Raw genomic sequence first — 21,460 nt, forward strand, 5'->3', positions numbered from 1 at the left:
GAGACATCATTGATGACATCCATCTTCTCTTTGTTGAGGAGACTTCTTCCTCACTTGTTGTGAGGGAACACTCTAAACCTCACCCACTTGATCTTTCTGACATGATTGTGGACACTTCTTTTTAGTAGTTGGAGGAAAACTCTTTTACTTTAGAGGAGACATATCAGTCTTTGTAGATTGTATTCTAGTTTCCTCACATGTCATATCTTCTAAGGATTCTTCCTACTAGTTGGGGAGCATTCTCTACTACACCTATGGCACCACTTCTTCCTACCAAGAGGAATATCATTCAACTTTCACGGTGCAACTTCTTCAATCATCAAGGAGCTTCTTTCATGGGTGTGTATTCATCATTGTAGGGAGGCGACATTGCTTCTCTTCCCATATTTTCCCATTAGGATGCTTCATTGTCTTTGGAGTTTGATTCAGTTTCCCACATGGGCATGCTATCTTGTTTGCCACCTTCTTTTGGGCATCCACCAGATTGGTTTGTGGCATTTTTATTCATCAAGGACTTGTTGACATATGAGCAGACTTCAAAGGTAGCATCCACAACATACTACATATGGATCCCTCTTCCATCTTCCTATCAATAGTAGGAAGCATACTTGCACCTATATTTCATGTATCTTTTTCCTAAATGGACAAATGTTGTTTGTAGGCATTGGATTCTCTTTTGTCTTTAAGCACTCATCATCAAGAGATTCTTCACTAAGGGGGGGATTTCATCAAGGGATTCTCTATTGTATATACATGATTTATGTCATAATGGGGGGGGGGGGGTCTTGATTACTCCATCCATACATGCATCTTTCTTTATTGTACTTATCTCTCTTTTTGGGGGAGGGTTTTTCCCATGAGGTTTTTTCTCTTTCCCTATCTTTAGAGAGATTGCATTCCATTGCATTTTGATGCGAGGCCTTGCCCCGACCCATCATAGCATAGTGATACATTATTATTTTGATACTCATGACTCGATATGTTGAGACACTATTAGATGCTTTGAACATATTATATCATTTCATGTTGTGTGATGTTTACTTTCAGATATTTGAGTTCATCATTTAATGCTTTATGAACATGTATGTTGATGAAGTAAGTAAATGCAAGATTAACACTTTGATTATGAAATTGTAATGATTAAGAATATGAGTAGGATGAGAGAAACTCTAATTGATTGAAATACATATGTTTTAATTTATGTGATTCCCTAATACATATATACATATGTGGATGTGATTTTATGGGGCTACTGATGTGTGCAATGAGTGTGCAAGAATATTTTAGTCAAGAAATCTGACGGAGGAATGGAATTGATCCCTATGTGCCATTTGTGGAAACCTTGTTGTTTGTAACTTAATTGTATTGTGAGATGTATGAATGTATCTTTCCGTAATCAATAAATGTTAATGTTTTGTAACTATGTTCTTTTAGTGTCACTTGACACTCATGAATTGCATATGCATTTCAGCTTGCCAGTTAGGGTTATCGGTGTAACCTTTGGACCTGAGTTAGACTAAGTTAGTGACCTTTTCACTAATTTTTTTAATCAAGTTTAGTTACCCCTAATCTAGATTAGTGCTTAATCTACATTTTGGAGTTGTTAGATGGTCCTAAATATTCCTAGCATTTTTTTGGTCCCAAAATCAATTCCTAAGGCCTTAAATCATGAAATATTTATACCCAAAGGGTATGGGTATGGGTTGGGGGCATTTTCCACCCCCTAAGCCCCTTTTTTTGAATTTTTAGGTCACTCAAAACATCTATTTTTTCCTTAGTGCGAAAATTGAAAGTTGTTGCCATGAGTTGAATAACCTCAACTCCACTTACAGGTTAACCTTAGGTTTGGTTGAGTTAGAAACTTCTAGATTTTTAGGTGAGTGGGGGAACTTATTGCCCTTTTTGGTGGTTGAGTTTGGATGTTATTTAGAGGCCCTTTTTGGAGTAGTTTTGGTTGTTACCCAATCTCTACTTTTAGAGAGAAGTCTTGGAAGATTGAAGGAAAGGAAGGAAAAGCTCTTATCAAATTGTTCATTTTACCATAACCTCTTTGTGAAGGTAGGAGTTCTTCACCTCCTTTGTTCATGTTACTTATGTTGTTTCATGCTTGGTTCATGCTTATGTTATTGCACGTTGTTTATTGGTATGCTTGTATGTATGTTGGGTATGCTTGGAAAGGATTGAGACCATGTTTTCTTTGATGCTTTTCTTTCATGTTTTGCTTGAATTTCAAAATTTTCTTGTATGGGTGTTTTTTGGCATTACTCACCCTTAGATAGGGCAGAAGTGGCCAATTTGGGGAAAGGTATTTAGTTGGACTCTGACAGTGTAGAGTCTCTTCTCAGGATGAGAAGAGAGAGATAGGGTAGGGTGTTATGGGCCCCTACTTGTTAGCACAAACCATATATGAGTTTTAGCATGTAAGAATGGAAGAACGAAAGTTCTCGATTTATAGCTCCGATTGGGCACCTATTTTGGTGTTGTGTCTGACATCTCCTATTGGAAAAATCCACCTTTCCCTAGTTTTGATTTAATGTTGATTCTTGTTGTGAAAACCTAGTATCGATATGAATGTCTGATTTAGTTTCTTGTTATGTTTGTTTGTCACCTGGTCAGTTTTCGTTCCCTCCACGACCTTAATAATGTATTACAGAAAATGAAATGGGTCCCTTGTTAAGGGCCATAAAGAATATTTTATTTGATTGTTGAAATTTTGGGATTGAAATCATGTGTAAATTATAATTAAAACCTTTTTTGTAATGGCAACAATGCTAGGTTTTCTTCCTGGTTCTTTCTTGGCTGAGCCTTTGAATCAGGTTGTCAATAAAATAGTGATTGAGTAATATCGCTTCTCATGAGATTTTCGTATTTTCTTTTCAGTTTTACGAATGAATATCACAATGAGATAAATGATGATGTTGAATTATTCAAAAATTCACCTTCCAAAAAAAAAAAAAATTTGTTATGTTGGGAACTCATTTTGGCTTCGTGCTTATTAGGAGAAAATTTTCTCTTGCCTTACTATGATAGAAAACCATTTCACTCTATGATTAATCTAACTTTTTTTTAAAAAAAATTATAATCCCCTTGGAAAATTAATCAATTTGAAAATCTATGCTTAGAAAATATGGACTTGAAAAAAATTATTTCCCAAAGAGTAAAAACTCTCTCTAGTTTTTGTATGGGAAACAAATTAATTTCCCCCTTTGGTAATAGAGAATCTTTAAAGATTCCCCTATTTATTCTTATTGAATAATATAAATAAATTATCAAATGGATGAGTAAATATAAAATTAATATAATCAATCAAAACAAAATATTTAACATATTAAACAAGCAAATATCCATCTTACCAACTTAACTTTTTGCATTTACTCCTCCTTTCCTTGGTGCCAGCTCTTGGAATGGGCTTGAAAAACTTTTAAAGAAAAGTCAATAAATCATTTTTTTGGGTGACATCACCCTTGTACTCTCCATAGAATTTCACAGCCTTTGGAGACTATGTGGTTTGACATGAAAAAGGGAAGTTGTTTAATTTTGGTTAAGTTTGTTCACGTGTAGAAGGGAGGGACAAGGCCTGCACCATGGCAAGCATGGATAGCACTCAATGATCCTAGAACAGAGTGCCCATCTTTGGTGGTATCCTTGGGTAGCACATCCTTGGTGTCAAAAAGGATTTTTTTTTTAAGCAAACCTTTATTTTGGGCAGCACATGCTTCCTTCCTCCCCACTCTAGTCAAATAAGGTGGCATCATTAAGCTTGGTAGGCGCCCTTAGTAAGTTTAGGAGTTGATAATTTTACCTTCTCCTCTCCCTTTGTCATTGGTTGCGTCCTTTTTCCATGGGGCTGCGGGAGAGTTGTCTTGGGTGGCACCATTCTTGGGAGTGCAGTTTGTGACATGTGTCACATGGTGTGGGGTTAGATCATAGGGTAGGTAGTTTTTGTTTAGGTTAGTAATGTTTGAAATTTTTTTTTCAAAGTTTTATTTAGTAGTGTTTAGAAGTTTTTTATTAGGTTTTAGTGGTAATTAAACTAACTTAGTTTAAAGATAGATAGTGATTTAAAATAACTTTTGAACTTAGTTAAGTCTAGTTATTATAAATGGATGCTTATTAGGAATTAATTTAGTTAAGTTTTGTATTAGTTAATATTTATTTTAAGTTAGTTGTTTTAATATTTAGTTAAGGATTAAATTAATGAAGATATTGTTAGTTTTATTAAATTAGTTTCATTTTTAGTTAGTAATTTTAAAAGTTGGAGATTAGTATTAGTTAATAATGTCGTTAGCCATTAGAAAATATTAGTTAGTTTAAATGTTAAGACGCTTAGTTAATATGTTTTAAAATATTAGCTAGGTTGATGTATTTTTATTTAGTTTTGTTTAATTTTAAGTTTTAGGTAATTTTAATTATATTACCTTTTCAATAATGTCTTATTGTAAGTTTGAAACCAACTAATTTAAAATAAAGTTTACTTAAAGCTTAATTAATAGTTTTGATTGATGTTGAGTTTAGTAGTTAATTACTTTAAAGTTTAGGAATGTTTTAATGAATTATAGATTTAAATAAAAATTATGATTAGCATAAAGATTACTTAATTATATGTAAGATGAATACTTTAGTAGGTGTTCAATTGTGTAACATTTCAAATAATTAGTTTTATATTATTTAATTGGACATTCAAATAGATTAGTTACAATGTTAATGGATATTTTGCTTAATAGATTTATTATTGATTAAAGTTAATAGGACTTAATTCTATTGTAAATTATGTTCTACTATTGTTCTAAGGATGCAATATTTAAAGAGTAATTAAAAATTATTAAGTGTTGGGTGTTTTAATTAATTAAAATTAGTTTGTTAATTTAATTAATTGATTTAACTTTATTGATGTATTTCTTCTCATGATTATTAACTTAAGATGAATGTAGTAAACCTATTCTTGCACTTGCAAATCAACTCTTAAACCTTAGTGAACCTTATTATTAATAATTTAAAAAAAAAAAATTACGTGTGTTTTGCCCACATATTTTGGGCATGACATGTATGTACAAAATTGCATTTGTACATGGGTACCTAACATGGCCTAGTAGCAGGGAAACATTGTAGCTTTTGTGAGCTTAAGTGCATTCCCCTAAGTTGCACTTAAGGGGGGGTGTTAGTGTAAATAATCAATTACTATTTACACTTGACTTAAGTTTACTTAGGTTAATGCATTATCTAGATACCTAGGAGTATGCATTTTCATATGAGTTTTCTTGTTGACAACATAGGAGTTAGCAACTCGATAAAAGTACAAAGTTGTGTCACCTTTTAGACTGACTTATCAGAATGACTAAATTTGAGTATTTCTATCGAAAATTCATTTTTTTAAACATATGATCTAGATAAATTTATTCTAGCTAAGTTATATATGGTCTCACACTTTTCCAATTGGAAATGTCTATTAAATACATGTTTTATACTAGTTTGTATCCAATTACTAAATAAATAAAATTATTTTAGAAGAGTGGTGTTTCAATAACTTTTACTATTTTTAATGTTTTTTTTAATAACATATAAACACCCTTTTATAGAGCTTAGAGTCAAGAATATTCTCATGTAGATTGTATAGTGTTTTAATTAGAAATAGTATGTTGTGATTAAAAAATTTCACAACCATGTATTTTGACACTTGAAAAGATGTCAATTTTGAGAAAGAAAAAATATTAAATCATATCAAAAAAATCTAAAACTTGCATAACGTTCTAGAGGAGAGATTCCTCTTCTAAAATGTATAATTTTTCTCCTAGTTAGAATAGATTTGTTTTGAAAAATGTGGTGGGAGATGAAAACTATCGATCTCACAGATGAGTTGAAATTTTAATCTATATAAAAGAGAAAATATAGGTCTAAAGCCAATTTTTAATTTTGATTATTCTAGATATATATGTTATCTAGAAATAAGTTTATTTCCATATAGTTTTTTGGTGGGAACTAGACCCCTAATTCAAAATAATAATACCAATTTTATGTAATTGAAGTTGAACAATTATACTTTTGTTAACCTTTTCCTTTGTAAAAGGGTGGCACAAGTTTATGCTTTTATCCAACTAATTTAAGCACATGGTGTCTATGATATCTCTATACAAGACACACCTTCTCATACTTATCCTCTCATTGTTGCATGTACATTCATGCACAATGGAGGATAATCCACTTCTAGTGGATGTGTGCTTAGTTGTCATGCTTATCTCCTTGCTCACTCCTAGACATTCTAGAAGCATTCTAGAGGCCTTTATATATAGGCACTTCTAGTGTGTATGTACATGAGATACATGAGAAAATCATCTATCATTGAATAATCTGATATCCAAAGAATTAGTTATTCATTCTCATATCATTATGATCATACATCATTTTGTCCATATTGTGCTAAGTCTTGTGCTTCTTGATCTTGGCATTATTTTTTCCTAAGAAAAATTCTTCATGGTATTATAGCTATACCAAATTCTTACATTAATAGACCAACTTTGTACTACAGTAATAAAGCTTGTGGGTATCATCCCCACCCTAGTTTTACTTTCTATTTGGAAGGTTTTTGGGTTACTAAATATTGTGTTAAGTGTTATGAATTTTTTACTACTTTCATTCTTTCATTCATGCAATTAGATTAGAATAATATATGAATAATTAATTGGTGAAGTAAGTTAAAAAAATATTGGTTCTTGATTCAACCCTTCCCTCTCAATAACCTTATCTACATTATACTTCCAACACCTTTAGTCTAAAGTGTTTGGAGCCTTTTGACTGAAAGTGAATTAATGAAGACTTAAAACCTATTTTAAGAGAAAGTTGATGAATCACAAAATGAAATTAAGAAAGTTTAAAGTATATTAAGAGTTGTGAATTGTAAAGCCATTTTGAATTGACAACTTGATTTGGAGAGTGTCAATATGTAGGTCATCTACATGAGAATTTAGGGAATAAAATAAAAAATACATTATGACATGGTTGTCAAAGTGGAAAACATAGAATTATTTATCTATTGAATTACTTGTCCATCATAATTTTTAATATCTAGAAGTTAGTTTCTTGTAGATTTGGCAAATTGAGTAGTATATGGAGAACTAAATCGAGAGTAAATTATTATCCATATATGGATTCTCAAAATATAAATGCCATATTATTTAGAAGTGACTCTAGTGGTGATTCACAATGATCAAGAGTATGTTGGGAATTAACAAATGCCTTTATTTTTTGTGTTAGCTCTTTCTAGTTATGAGTAGGAGACTAGTTTGTGTATATTTTGTTTGATAATGATTCCACTTTTCTATTTTCTTCAGTATCAAATAGTTTAGGGTTATCTTCTTCATATTTTGAATTATAATCAAGCATTCTCTCTTGAATTCTAAATTTCTCATCCACTTTTACATTTATGCTCTCAACAATAGTCTTAGATCTCTGCCTAAAACATGTACAAGATTTATTTTTAATGAATAATCAAGGAACATACTTTCATTTCTTCTTGCATAAAACTAACCAATGTCATCATCTCTCTTGATATAAATTTTACTTCCAAAAATTCTCAAATATTTTACCAATGGTGCATTTCCAAACCATAATTCATAAGTTGTCTTGTTCAGATCTACACTTTGTTCATTATATATACTATTGTATTAACTGCATCTCTCGAAAATGTCTTTGATACATCATTCTCAAACATGATAGCTCTTGTTTCTTCTGTTATAGACATGTTTCTTCTCTCAGCAATATCATTCTACTTAGGAGTCTTAGGGGTTGCTAGCTACCTCTTTATGCCAATTTACTTCACTAAAGATGTTAAACTCATTTAGGGTAAATTCTCCACCTCTATCTGATCTTAAACATTTAAACTTAAATCTAGACTCATTCTCAACTCTATTCTTAAACAACTTAAACTTCTCAAATGCTTCAGAATTTTCTCTAAGGAACACTATCCACATCATCCTACTAAAGTCATCAACAATAATCATGAAGTACCTTTCACTGTAGAATTCTCTTTCCTTTGTGGGACCACTTAGATCTATGTGAAAAATCTCCAATTTTTCTAGTTGTAGTGAACTTCTTGCTAGGAAAATAACTTTTCTTCAGCTTAACCATAACACCTCCTTACACACAACTTTAGCAAGCTTCATAATTTTTGGTAAATCTCTAAGTTCATAAAATGTACTACTTGCTTTCACAATATTATTAAAATTTATGTCACAACCTTCTATGCCACAACTAGCTATTATCAATTTTAGCAACCAAGCATGTCATCATTGTAAGGTTCGGCTAGAAAACATTACCTCTAGATCTTGTACCAGTGCCAATCATCTTATCATTCTTGTCGTTGGTGATGCATGTCTTTCCTATAATCTGTAATTGATGTCCCTTATCAACCAACTATCCAACACTTAGAAGATTATGTTTCAGTCCATCAACCAAAAAAAATCAATTGTGCTACTTTTCCATCAAGAGTAATAGATCCTATTCTTTTGATATGAAAAGTTGCATTGTTACCAACTCTAACAATTCCTCCATCACAACTATTGAACTCAAAAAATGTATTCATATCATTAGCCATATGATGTGAAAAAAAAATTCTATGATCCAATCAACTTTCTTCTCAACTTGTGACACTAGGTTTTCTATTCTCTTACTTCTTTTTTGAGATTTTCTTTCTTTGCAGCAACAAAACCTAACTCATCATCACCTTCACTATTTTCTTTAGATTCATCATCATCATTTGCATACAAACATTATTTAGGCCTTCTAGACTTGAAATTATTTTTGTACTTTTTCACTCTTTTAGGACACTTAGGAGAATAATGATCAAATTCATTACAAGTCCAATATTTAAAGATTTTCTTACCATCTAATTCTCTCTTCACAAGTAGGGAAATTCCTTCTACAATCTTTCTTTCTTCTTCATATCATGATCTACTATTGCTAGCATAATCACTACTAGCACTTACACTCCTTGAAAAGGAAGGAAAAACACTTAATGTACTAAAAGGATTCTCCACTCTAGGAAAATCTCTAGATTATTTCAAACTTAATTATGTTGCTTGCAATCTTCCAAGAAGAGTCTCTCTAGAAAATTTCTCTATATAAGGTATCACTTGCTCAATCATCTGCATTGTCTTCTTGAATAGTTTTGTCAAAATTTTAAAGATATTCCATATGATCTCATCTTCATCTTTGGTTCCATTACAAGACTTGATTCCTTAAAAAAATTATGATATTCTACCGAAATAACTTCTTACAGATTCATCTTCCATCATTTTAGCCTCTTGAAATAAACATATATAGTTTTGCAATCTAATTCTCTTAGCATGCTTATCACATTCAAAAGTAGATTCCAAGGCTTTCTAATTTTCATAAGATGATACCAAGTATTTTACCTAATTGTACTCATTTTCAAGAAGAGATGAAAAAAGTGCTTCTCTAGCAAGCATGTCACACATGAAAAAAATTATTTCTACTTCATTATATTCTTCAACTTTTTTTCTTCCACAATGGTCTTCTCATTCTTTTTAATTAGACAATACATTTGATCCATGCATAGAAGATGTGTCTTCATCTTCTCTTTCTAGATTTTTGGAATTACAATAGGAAAATTAAACTTCTGAGGGGAGGAGGGGGGTGGTGAATCAGTAAGTTATACTTTAACCCATAAAACATTCACCAAACATCCATCTCATATATTCATTAAGTAAATTGAAATACCATGTAAAGCATAGACATCTAAATCATGTAAATAATTAAGCATTCACACATATATGACACCAGATATGATTACCTAGAAACCCTCTAATGAGAAGATTAAACTAGGGTGGGGATGACACCCACAAATCTTTACTAGTGCAGTAATAAGTTGTATCCAATGAAGGTTATAATTTTTGATCATGAAATATGATCTACTTTGCAAAAGGTCTACCTTGTTAAAGGATTATAAAGACTATTAGGTCTCACCCTACTAAAATATTTCAACACTCTATTAGAAGTGTGCCTTGTTAAAGGACTTTAACTCACAATTAAGTAAGTACCTTGTTAGAGGATTTCAATACAACCTGTTAGGACTACTTTGTTAATATATTTAACCGATTCACCTATTAGAATGACTCAGCATTGATCCTATGATTAGCACTTTGTTTCTTACTTATAGATCACATCTAAACTGATATATTCTTGTTCCTTCTTGCTCAAATTTCTCTCTGCTATATACTATTCCCTTCCCCTATTCTCCTTTAACTAATTCTATAATGCAATTTCACTTCACAATTCCTTAGCCACCATGAATGCTCTATTTATGCATGCAAAAAAAATCTCTCTACACTCCTTCCATGCACATATGAAGTTTAGGGTTTGTTCTCCTTAAAAAGACTTAAGTGACTTAGGGTTAGGTATGATTCAACATATATGATTCATCCATTTTTCTACTTAAACCTTCCCTTTACCTGATTGGATGCATGAAATTCATAATGATTCTAACTTAAGATTTTTCCTTATCATAATTCAATCTTTAAGTTGGCTTAAATATGGTTTACATAGTAGTTTGTGCCATTACAAACAACTATGAACCAAAACTATGTTACTCAGCATCTGAAGTCTTTGATACTCAACATATACTGATTTCTATATAATGACCCGGCATCTAAATGACTTAGCTCCTAAATCACTTGACATACACTATATACTCAGCACTTGAGTAACTCAGTACATGAGTGACTTGGCACTCATTATGGACTCGGCATGCACTATCTTATACATGTTGTGCTCAACATGTACTACTTGTTTAGCATGAACTAATTAAATTACTTAAGTGTATAGACTCTCACTTGTCAAAATTAATTTGAGATCAATAATCTCCTCCTTTGACATGAGTGTCAAAAAAACTTGGTCATGCATTAATATCCTTAATCTTACGAGCATAACATATCTCTTATTTGGCTACTATACAAAATTTCAAAATTTCAAAATTTTGTAACAAGTTATACCTCAAAAGTGATAGTTCCCCTGAGTTGATAGGTTTGGTTCTATATTAAAAAAATTGGTCTAGTTCTTTATTAAAAAAATTATGTACTCCTGCTGAGTAGATATGCTTCAATTGATAATCTGTTATTGTATTTTTTTGTGTTTTTCTTTTCTTGCTCTATTTTTCTCCTTTTTACTATATCCCCCTTTTTCTTTTCTCCCCATTTTTCCTAGGCTCACTTTTCTCTTTTTATCTTGCCCTTTTTGACATTTATGTCAATGGGCTATACATTGATAGTGTGTTTGTCCAAGAAAGATTTATGGATCTCTAGTATAATCTTAAGAGTTGCATCCCAATTTTCACATGCTACATCCAAAGACTTAATTTGGATGGCTAGCTCGGCAGTAAGGTGGACTAGGCCATCTAGTGTAGAAAGATTAGAGTCTTTCTTCATAAGAGTTTTTACATAGCCTAACTCCTTGTGCAAAGTCTCTATGTGAGGAGTCAAAGTGGTTTGTATGTTGATCAATTTGGCCCTTATGTTAGCTTCTTCTACAGATAATGCTACTAACTGACTTTTTGTTTGCAATAAAGCTTTTAAATGTTTTTCACTTTGAGATGGAGTCATGGGCAATTTAGCTCCTAATGACTATATGTTACTCTCCAAGCTTAGGATTTGATTTTTTGTCTCTTGTGTGAAGAATGTGTGGTTGCATAGTTTTGTGTACAGTGAGAAAATATTCTCAACTACCTTCTTCACACTTTCTTCCTTAGTTTCCAATGCAACTTGTGTAAGTGCTATATCACCTAATATTTTCTTATTCACTTTGCTTTGAAATTTCTTTTCAAACCATTCTAATAATTTTTCATTTGCATCACTTACCTTTTCTACTATATTATTCAATTATTCAATGAGTGGATTTGTCTAATCTAGAGCAGGTAGACTGAATGCATCTAGAAAGATGTCTTTGATATCTAGCAATGCTTGCTTCTACTTATGCTCCCTTTAGAGTAGTTGTTGATGCTTCTTTCTAGCTAGGGATTCTTGTAGTATACCCATCTACTCAATTGGAATTGTGTCGATCATACTTTTCTAACACAATCTCTTCATCCAAGCTTACATCTCCATATTGCATTACCTCTTCTACCTTTAATGTACTTGGACTTAGCACTGAGATTTACAATGGTGTTGCATTTTTTCTTAGCTTCTAAAGAGTGTGACTAGAAGGAGTGCCAGATTATGTTAAAGTTACCAAGGCTTGAATGGCTACTTGCTCCTTCAGCTTGGGTATCAACTCAATCTCTTCATGCTTTTCCTTAGCTTCCACAATGCCTTGAATCACACGTTATACTTGTGTTGAAAGTGCAAATGAAACTATCTAACCTACTTGACTTTGTGTATCAATAGTGGCTTGAATTTCCACTTTGTCTACTTCAATTGTATCAACTTTTTCTGATGTAATTTCTAGTATTTTGTCTAAAGGTTGTAAATTAGTGACTTGAGGGGTTATCATAGGTGGTTCTTGTGTATTCACCTCTTCCCTTGTAGTTTTAGTCATTGTTTTTTGTATTTCATCTACACTCACTAAGACAAGATCATCACACAATTTTTTCTGAAGTGTAGATTGATCAAGTATTTTTTTAGATCTTCCTCTATTAGGCGGTTGACATTTTAAGTAGTGAGATTAGAAATATCCTTTACTATTACTATTTCAATATTTACACTTGTTTTTTGTTAAGGGCTAACATCTGGCAGTTGTGTATCTTGTACACTATGTTCTTGTAGTTGGTCTACCTCAGCTATTGCCTTGTCATCTATATTCATTTTTTTACCTCCCTCAATTGTCCCTTCATTTTTGTCATCTTCTTCATCATCTTTAACCTCTATAGGCTCCTGTTCACCTTCTTTCATTGTAGCTAATCCATATGTGATCTTCCACATATGTGTGGACTTCTTAACAACATCTTCAATATTGTTTTGCAATATGTTGAAAGCTCTATATTTTGGAACAAATCTAACTAGATATTTCTTCATAGCCTTATGAATTTGTGCTTTACTAAGTTCAGGCATAACTTGTGCAAGTGATGTCTCCCTTATTTGCCTTTCTAATTTCAGATAATAATGCTATTTTGGCTCAACTCTTTCATATAAACTTTTAGGCATTAACTTGGCAATTTCTAGTGGGGCTTTCTTAAACTTTTCCATCATGGCATATATTGCCTCCTCCACTTGATTCTTCTCAAGTTTTCCAAGATTATCAAAATCAATATGAGAAAATCCTGACAAATTTGCATTATTACTAATATTCTCACATAGTTTGTCTAAATTTGAAGCTGGTTTTTGACTCACCACTTGGAATTGGTTATTGTCATCTAATTTTGTTCTTTCCTCATCAGATTTAGCTTGAGAAATGTATTTTCTCCTTGGTATTTTCTTTTCTCTTATGTCTTGCTCTATAGATTGAATATTTTCTTTTGGCTTTTGTGCAATGACACATGCACTACCCCTTGTAGTAGGTGTTGTAGGTTTGGGTTAGCTTGGTTTAGTAGTTTTCTTGGTTCTTGTCACTGGTTGAGCCTTAGCCTTTCTCTTCTTTTGATTAGTAGAGGTAGGTGCTTCCTCAACTTCTTCTCCCTCAACACCTTCTATGATTTCTTTCTCTTCTTCTCATTGATCTTCTCCCATTCCTTATGTTGATGTAAGTGGTGCTTAGGTCTAGGTGTCTTCTTCCTCTTCATCCTCCTCCTTCTTGGCACCTTCAGCAAATTTTTATTTCAACTTCTTTGCCAATTTCTCCTTCTTCTTTATGCTAGAGGTAGTCTTTAGTTCCATAGTGATCTTATATTTGGCCATTTCATAATTACCAAATGCTTTGGCATCTTTATCTATATCTTTAGCAAGTAATGCAGTTATTTCTAGAGAGGCCTCATCTACATTTATTTCATATTCTAATAGTCTTAGCCATCTTACCTTGGATTTTCTATTTGTTTTCCATGTCACAGTGTCAAATGTAGGAAATGTGTTTTGAATATATAAAAAAATACATATCAAAATAGAACCAAATTTAAATTGAGCACTCTTTGTTTTCCTTATTGCTCCTAGATTTTCAATCAACTACTGTAGTTGTAGCTTGGCAAGATCATATGTATGATCCTTCTTGACAATCTTGTAACCTACATCGATTGGAATACAGGGCACATTGTTCACTCTACTTGATTGGTAAAACTTGTGTACAATTACCCTTATTGCACTGCAAAGTCTATCAAAGGATCTGTGATGGTTTCAATTTTCATTCCTCTCTTATTCCACAAAGCCCCTGTGTTCTTCTCAATAACCTCCTTTGAATCACTCCTCAAAGTCTTAGGCTAGTCTATGGTTGGATACCCTGTTACCCTATGGATTATTCTTTTGGTGATTTTAATTGGCACATTTCCTAACCAAAGTGAACTATCATGAATTCTAATCAATACAATCCTAATCCATTTGGTTTTGAAAATATTCAAGAAATCTAGGGCATGAGTTAACCCTTTATTCTCTATAATTTTGAATTCTTCCCTTAGTACACTATGTTCACATAGTCTATCATATGCTTGTTTGATCTCCATGTCTCCAATACTCCCAATCTTACAATTATAACATTTTCCAACATCTTGAACCATTAAAACTTTCAGCAGTATCATGGATAACACACTAGAGGGGTCTTTTTTATATGCAATATTAGGTATGGATTTAAAAATTGGTTGTTTGACTTCATTACTAACTGATTGAACATGCAAAACCTCCTCACCGTCTACACCCTTTGAACTAGATCCCATTATGAAAAACTAGGGTTTAGGAAAATAGAAATAGCATAACTCAATACTCAATAAATACCTTGCAGGATCTAACAAATGGTGTCAAATTACTATTCAAATATTCTACAAATGCTTCTGATGAGTTTCTTGATCACCTTTAGCTCTCCTTTCTCTTTCTCAATTTTGAAATGATGTAAAATAAGTTGAAAATTGACCAAATACCCTTTTGAAACACTACAATTAAAGTTGAGTGCTTACACAGTTGTAAGCTCAGCATCAACCAATTCCATGCTTACTTAGCATCCACTAGTCTTTTCAATCATTCAAAAATCATTACAAGCTCGACATCAATTAGCCAATCTATTGGCTCAACATCCTCTAGAATTTCACTTGGAAATCATAGAAAACTTTTCATGCTCAACAATAACATGCAAAAATTAAAGATTTTTTTGATTCCTAATAACATCTTACATCTTTATTCATGCTTATGTAGACTTTTCAGTACTAAATTCTTTTGGAACTAATGTATGCTATAACTTATGAATGTCAGTCCCACATACCTCTTGATTGCTTAGTTTGATGAGGTGTGATCACCTAACCTATTGGGTGAAGTGATCCCTTCTCCATTTGATGTGCAACATTCCTCTTTTTTCTTCCATGTCTTGTTCATTTCATTTCTAACATTTTCAATATCTACCTTTCCTTTTCCTTTAATATTATTGAACTCACAACTTGGTTCCTTTGACTTTGTTAGACAAGAGTGACTGACGTGACCATCTTCAAACAACTAAAAAATGTGGTTTGACTCAACCAACTTTTGTAGTCACTTATGAAGTGTTTCATAATACAATTCTCATGAACATGTCCATACTCTTGACAATAATGATAGCTATATTTTGTATCATAATCCTAGTTGTAAGAGTTTCCATTGTTCTTTACCTTTATTTGTTTGTTTGATGACCTCATAGGTTTCGATCTGTATTCAAAAGCTCTATGTCCATACTTTTAACAATTATAATATTATCCTTCAAATCTTTATGTGTGCATGGTCATAGAACTTTCTATATTCAAATGCCTAATGACCTTGTTTCTTGCACTTATGACAGTGAGCCATGCTCTTATGCTTGACATTCTAATTTACAATCTTACTCCTCCACATATTAGCAGTATGTTCTTTCTTACCACAATTATGATAAGAAGGTTTGGAGTTCTTACCTTTATTGCTCCTTTCTTTAGCACTTTTGGATTATTCTCCTTCTGAAGTGCTTATGTATCTCAATCTAGATGTATCATTATTGGATCTAGGAGATCTCAATAATTGCATAAAGTATTTGATGGCTTCATTTGGTTTATTGAAATTTTTAGAAAATTCTTTTATTTTTTTTAGGTCAATTTTTAATTGTTCATTTTGTAACTTCAATGTTGTTATTTCAATGTCCTTGACATTCAATTCATAGTTGGCATTAATCATTTGACTCAGAATGTCCAATTACATGTTGAAAATCTTGAGTCTATTGGTTTAAACTCTTTTATCTTCTCCAATCATGCCTTTGTCTTCCATAGCTTTCTTTTTCTATTCAATCACCTCACATAGTATGGCTTGTGATTCTTGCTTTAACTTGAGATTTTTGATTTCCTTAGCTTGGGCTCTATTCTTTTCTATTAGATCTACAATTGTTGCATCAAATTCATTGGAGTCTCCATGAGTAAATAGCTTGGAAGTGTCCATTTCTTTGGGTTGTGTGTCATTCTCCTCAATGAAAATTTCCTTCCTTCTCTTCAAAGATTTTTTTATGTCTTATCTTTCTTCATTTAGTTGATGAGGAATGAGTTGTATTTTAGTTCCCTAATTCTCAATGATTTTTCCCAACTTGTAGATTTTTATTTTCAAGATCTTTTCTCAAAGTTGTAAAGCTTCTCTTTTAGAGAACAAGGCTTTGATACCAGTTGTCTGAATTACAATAGGAAAAGTAAATTTTTTTTTTTTTTTTTTTGGGGGGGGGGGGGGGGGGGGGGGGTTGTGAATTAGTAGTTTAAGCTTTAACCTATAAAACATTCACCACACATCCATCTCATACATTCAATAAGTAAATTGAAATACCATGTAAAGTATATACATCTAAATCATGTAAACAAGTAAGGATTCATACATATATGGCACTAGATATGATTACCCAAAAACCATCCAATGAGAAGGTAAAATTAAAGTAAGAGCATCCTTGGTTGTACTGCTATCCTACATGTTTTCAATTTTTATCTTGCTGCTAAAACTGTATTTTCTAGTTTTTAGGTGCCTATTGCAGACTATATAACTAATTATCTTTAATGAATGAGAGGATATTCCCTTAATGGATTGAAGAGGACCTAAATTAATATCTATGATCCAAGGTGGAAGTTCTAATTCCTCATAAATTGGGAGATACATTAATTCTCCTACAGTATCAATTTATGGCAGTTCTGTGCGATAATTTTTTATACTTAACTTTTAGAGTAGATGCATATTTTTTGTTGGTGTATCAATCCTTACACATTTAAGGGGTTGTATAGGACCTATATTAATACCTACAATTTGAAGAATGAGTTCTAATTCAATCAGAGTTAGGAGATATCATGATTTTTCTCAAACATCAATTTCTAGACATTTAATTATTATTGTAGGTCGACTTGTGGCTCTTCAAGTATTTAATGTTAGGTTTATTTTCATTTTGGGTACTTAATATATGTTGAGAGATAAATTTTTGCTTCTCTATGTTATATAATCTTCTATAATCCATTTTGGTAACTATTTAAGGGGATCTTGGGTAGAGTCTTAGGCAGATGATTTGGGTAGAAGAATCTTAGGTGGAGCAACTTGGAGGCAGAAGTTCATCTTTGAGTTTGGAGATCTATTCTTCTTTGAAAGATGTATTCTTCTTTGTAATGGCCATAACCTAGAAGGTAGTACAGCTGGGCATGTTGGATGTAAACCTCTTGATTTTCATGTATGAAATATTGTCTCTCTAGATCTAAATCTCACTCCTCTTGTTCATTTTTTATTGTATGTTTGTTTACTATTTTCTGGATCACCTTATTTTTGGGTACATCTAGATTAGTGCTACATCAGTTGGCATCAGAGCTTATTTGTTCCTAATTTTACAAGTAGATCATCAAAGTGTGAGGTAGTTTTTACTAGGACCTTGGTTGGGAAAAGTTTATCAGAGAAGAGTTTTGATTTTGGAAGTCCAAGCTAGTTGGTGATTTTGTGTAGGGTAGTAGATCTATGGATTTGGACTGCACTTGTAGAGGAATTGGAATTCATTCTTTATTTGTATCTATAAAGATGATTTGAGGAAGGATAAATATCAATCCAAATTTATTAGACATGGTGAGGAAACTTTCATCCAGTGTAGAAGCTATTGAGTTAGCACAAAATTGTGGGAGACATCTTGATGTATATGATTATTTTTGGGATGATTTAGATGAAAGGATCGATGATCTAGAAAAGTATGATTTGAGCTGGCATCTAAGGATTAGAAAGAAGGTTTGTTGATTGGTTAAAGAGATTATGAAGTGAAGAAGATAGATCATGGAAGTGCATGATGATTTTTCTAAAATGAAGGAAGTATCTTTTGGTTTTCATGAGTAGATGGATAGATTTGACATGGAAATTGTAGAGCATCTTTTCATGTGCAATGAGATTGCTGAAGAGGAGAGTTTCACTTACGTTACTAAGGAATTGGATGTTGTTATAAATAATGATGTTAATGTTGAAATGGTTGTGATTGAGGACTTGTCTATTGTTGTCATTGTTGATCTGGAGTTATATGTTCATCTAGATGTTACTTGTGGTAAGAAGATGGGTTTTCTTGCTAGTAATATGGTTGAGGGTTTTAGAGGTATTATTGATGTGGATTTTATGATGTTGTTTTTGCTAATATGGATTTGAACTTAGATGTTGCTACTGAGATAGTGAAGGATATGAAAGTTGCTACTAATGTGGATTTCGATGATGCTGTTGATTTACATGTTGTTGGAAGAATGGATATATATACTATTATGAGTATGGATGACATAGTGTTTTTGTTGCATGCTCCTAATGTGGATTCATTTACTATTGATATGGTGGAAGACTCCTATATTATGAATTTATATTTTTTTCTATGATGGATCTAAGTTTATATATTGTTGTTGATATGGTTTTCATGTATGAAGATGATGTTATGGATGGTGTTGATGATAAGTTGCAAATGGAGCATTGTGATTTTCTATTGAGTTTATATGTTGATTGGTTGGATGAAATTCTGATTTTTGAATGGATGAAGCATAGATGGTTAATTTTCAATTTTTTTCTATTAAAATGGAGACATTATTTGATTCCTAAGGAGTTTGTGTTGTATACTAATCATAAAGATTTATGATACTTGGGAAGTCAACATAAATTAAATTAAAGACATATGAATTGGGTTGAGTACTTGCAGAATTTTACATTTGTAATGAAGAACAAGAATTGAGTTACTAATAGAGTTGTTGATGCATTGAGTATAAGACATTCTTTGTTGACTAAAATAAAGGTTGAAGTTCTTGGTTTTGATAAAATGAAAGAGTTGTATGATGCTGATCTTATTTTTTCTGAAGCATGAAGAGAGTGTAGAGCACCAAATTTGATAGATCACATAAGTAAGTATGATGAGTATTTCATTCAAGAAGGTATGTTGTTCAGAGGTATTCAGTTGCGTATTCCTAAAAGTTTTATGAGGTTGAATATGATTAAGGAAAATCATAGTGGTGGATTGGGTATACATTTTGAAATTGATAAGACATTGAGTTTGCTAAAAGAGAAGTATTATTGGCCACAAATGTATAAGGATGTTCAAAAATTTGTAAAGAGTTGTGGAGTTTTTCAAGTTGCAAATGAAGTGAGTCAAAATATTAGTTTTTATACACCTATTACTATTCTAGAGAAACCTTGGAGTGACATTAGTATAGATTTTGTTCTTGGATTACCTAAAATAGTAAAGGGGTCTGATTACATATTTGTTGTAGTGGACAAATTTTTTAAGATGGCTCATTTCATACCATGTAAGATGACATCAAATGTTGAGCATATTGCTGAACTTTTTTTCAAAGAGATTTTTAGATTGCATGGATTACCAAGAAGTATTATTTCTGATAGAGATAGTAAGTTTGTTAGTTATTTTTGGAAGACTTTGCAGAAGAAGATGGGTACTAAGTTGAAGTATAGTTCTACATTCCATCCACAACTAGGTGGATAGAAAAAAGTTGTGAATAGAAGCCTAGGTAATATGTTGAGATGTTTAGTTAAGAATAAGCAAAGTAATTGGGAGATGGTATTGACACAAGCTAAATTTGCAAATAATAATTCTCTAAAGGAGTACAGGGAAGACACATTTTGAGATTGTTACTAGAATGAAGCTTAGAGGAGGATCAAATTTGAGAGATATTACTGGTGAAGAAAAGAGAAGTGTTGCAGGAGAATAATTTGTTGATTTTATGAAATCTTTACATAAGGAAGTGAAGTTGAGGTAATCAAAATTATAAGGAGAACGTTGATCTATCTAGAAGACATCATGATTTTCAAGTTGGTGATGAGGTAATGGTTCATCTAAAGAAAGGAAGATTTCCTATTGGAACATATAGTAAGCTAAAGATGAAAAAGTTTGGACCTATAAGATCTTGAAGAAGTTTGACAGTGGAAACACTTATGAAATTGAGTTACCTGATGGCATGGATATATCTCCTATATTCAATTTTGCTTATTTATACAAATATCATGAGTTAGATGATGAAGTTATTGTATTAGAGGATTATCTTAAGAATCAAATTGAAGAAGTCGAACAGATATTGGATTAAAGAATTGGTAAGAGGACAAGGAGAAAAGATTATTATAAATATCTGGTAAAGTAGAATAACAGACCTATGGAAGATGCTTCATGGATTTCTCAATATAAGTTGAATTTAGCTCAGCTTGTGACATCTTAATGATTCAAGAGAATCATTTCTTCCAACCCTAGTTATCTGATGTAGGAGCATCCTGGGTTGCACTGCTATCCTGCATGTTTTCAATTTTTACCTTGTTGATGAAACTGTGTTTTTCTAAAACTATGTTTTCTGGTTACTAGGTGCCTGTTGTAGACCATGTAACAAATTATTCTTAATTAATGAGAGGCTATGGACTTCAAGGATTGAATAGGGCCTAAATTATTATCTATGATCCAAGGTTCAAATTCTAATTCCTCATACGTTGGGAGATATGACAATTCTCCTAGAGTTTTGATTTCTGGCAATTTTACACAACATTTTTTTGTGCTTGACTTTCAAAGTAGATGCATATTTTTCCTTGGTGAATTAGCCCTTGAAAATTTAAGGATTTGTATAGGACCTAGGTAAATAGAAATGGTTTGAAGAAAAAATTTTAATTCAATCATCGTTAGGAGATATCATTATTTTTCTTGGACATCAATTTTTGGACATTTAATTGTTGTTGCAAGTTGACTTGTGGCTCTTCGAGTATTTAATGTTAGGTTTATTTCCATGTTGGGTATTTAATATCTCTTGAGAGCTGAATTATGGCTTCTCTAGAACCTTCTATAATCCATTTTTGAAACTATTTAAGGGGGTCTTGGGTAGATTCTTAGGCAGATGATTTGGGTAGAGGAGTCTTAGGTGGAGTGGCTTGGAGGTAGG

The sequence above is a fragment of the Cupressus sempervirens genome, chromosome 9, assembly GCF_028749045.1.
Source record: "Cupressus sempervirens isolate cs-2001-9-10 chromosome 9, ASM2874904v1, whole genome shotgun sequence".
Taxonomy (NCBI): domain Eukaryota; kingdom Viridiplantae; phylum Streptophyta; class Pinopsida; order Cupressales; family Cupressaceae; genus Cupressus; species Cupressus sempervirens.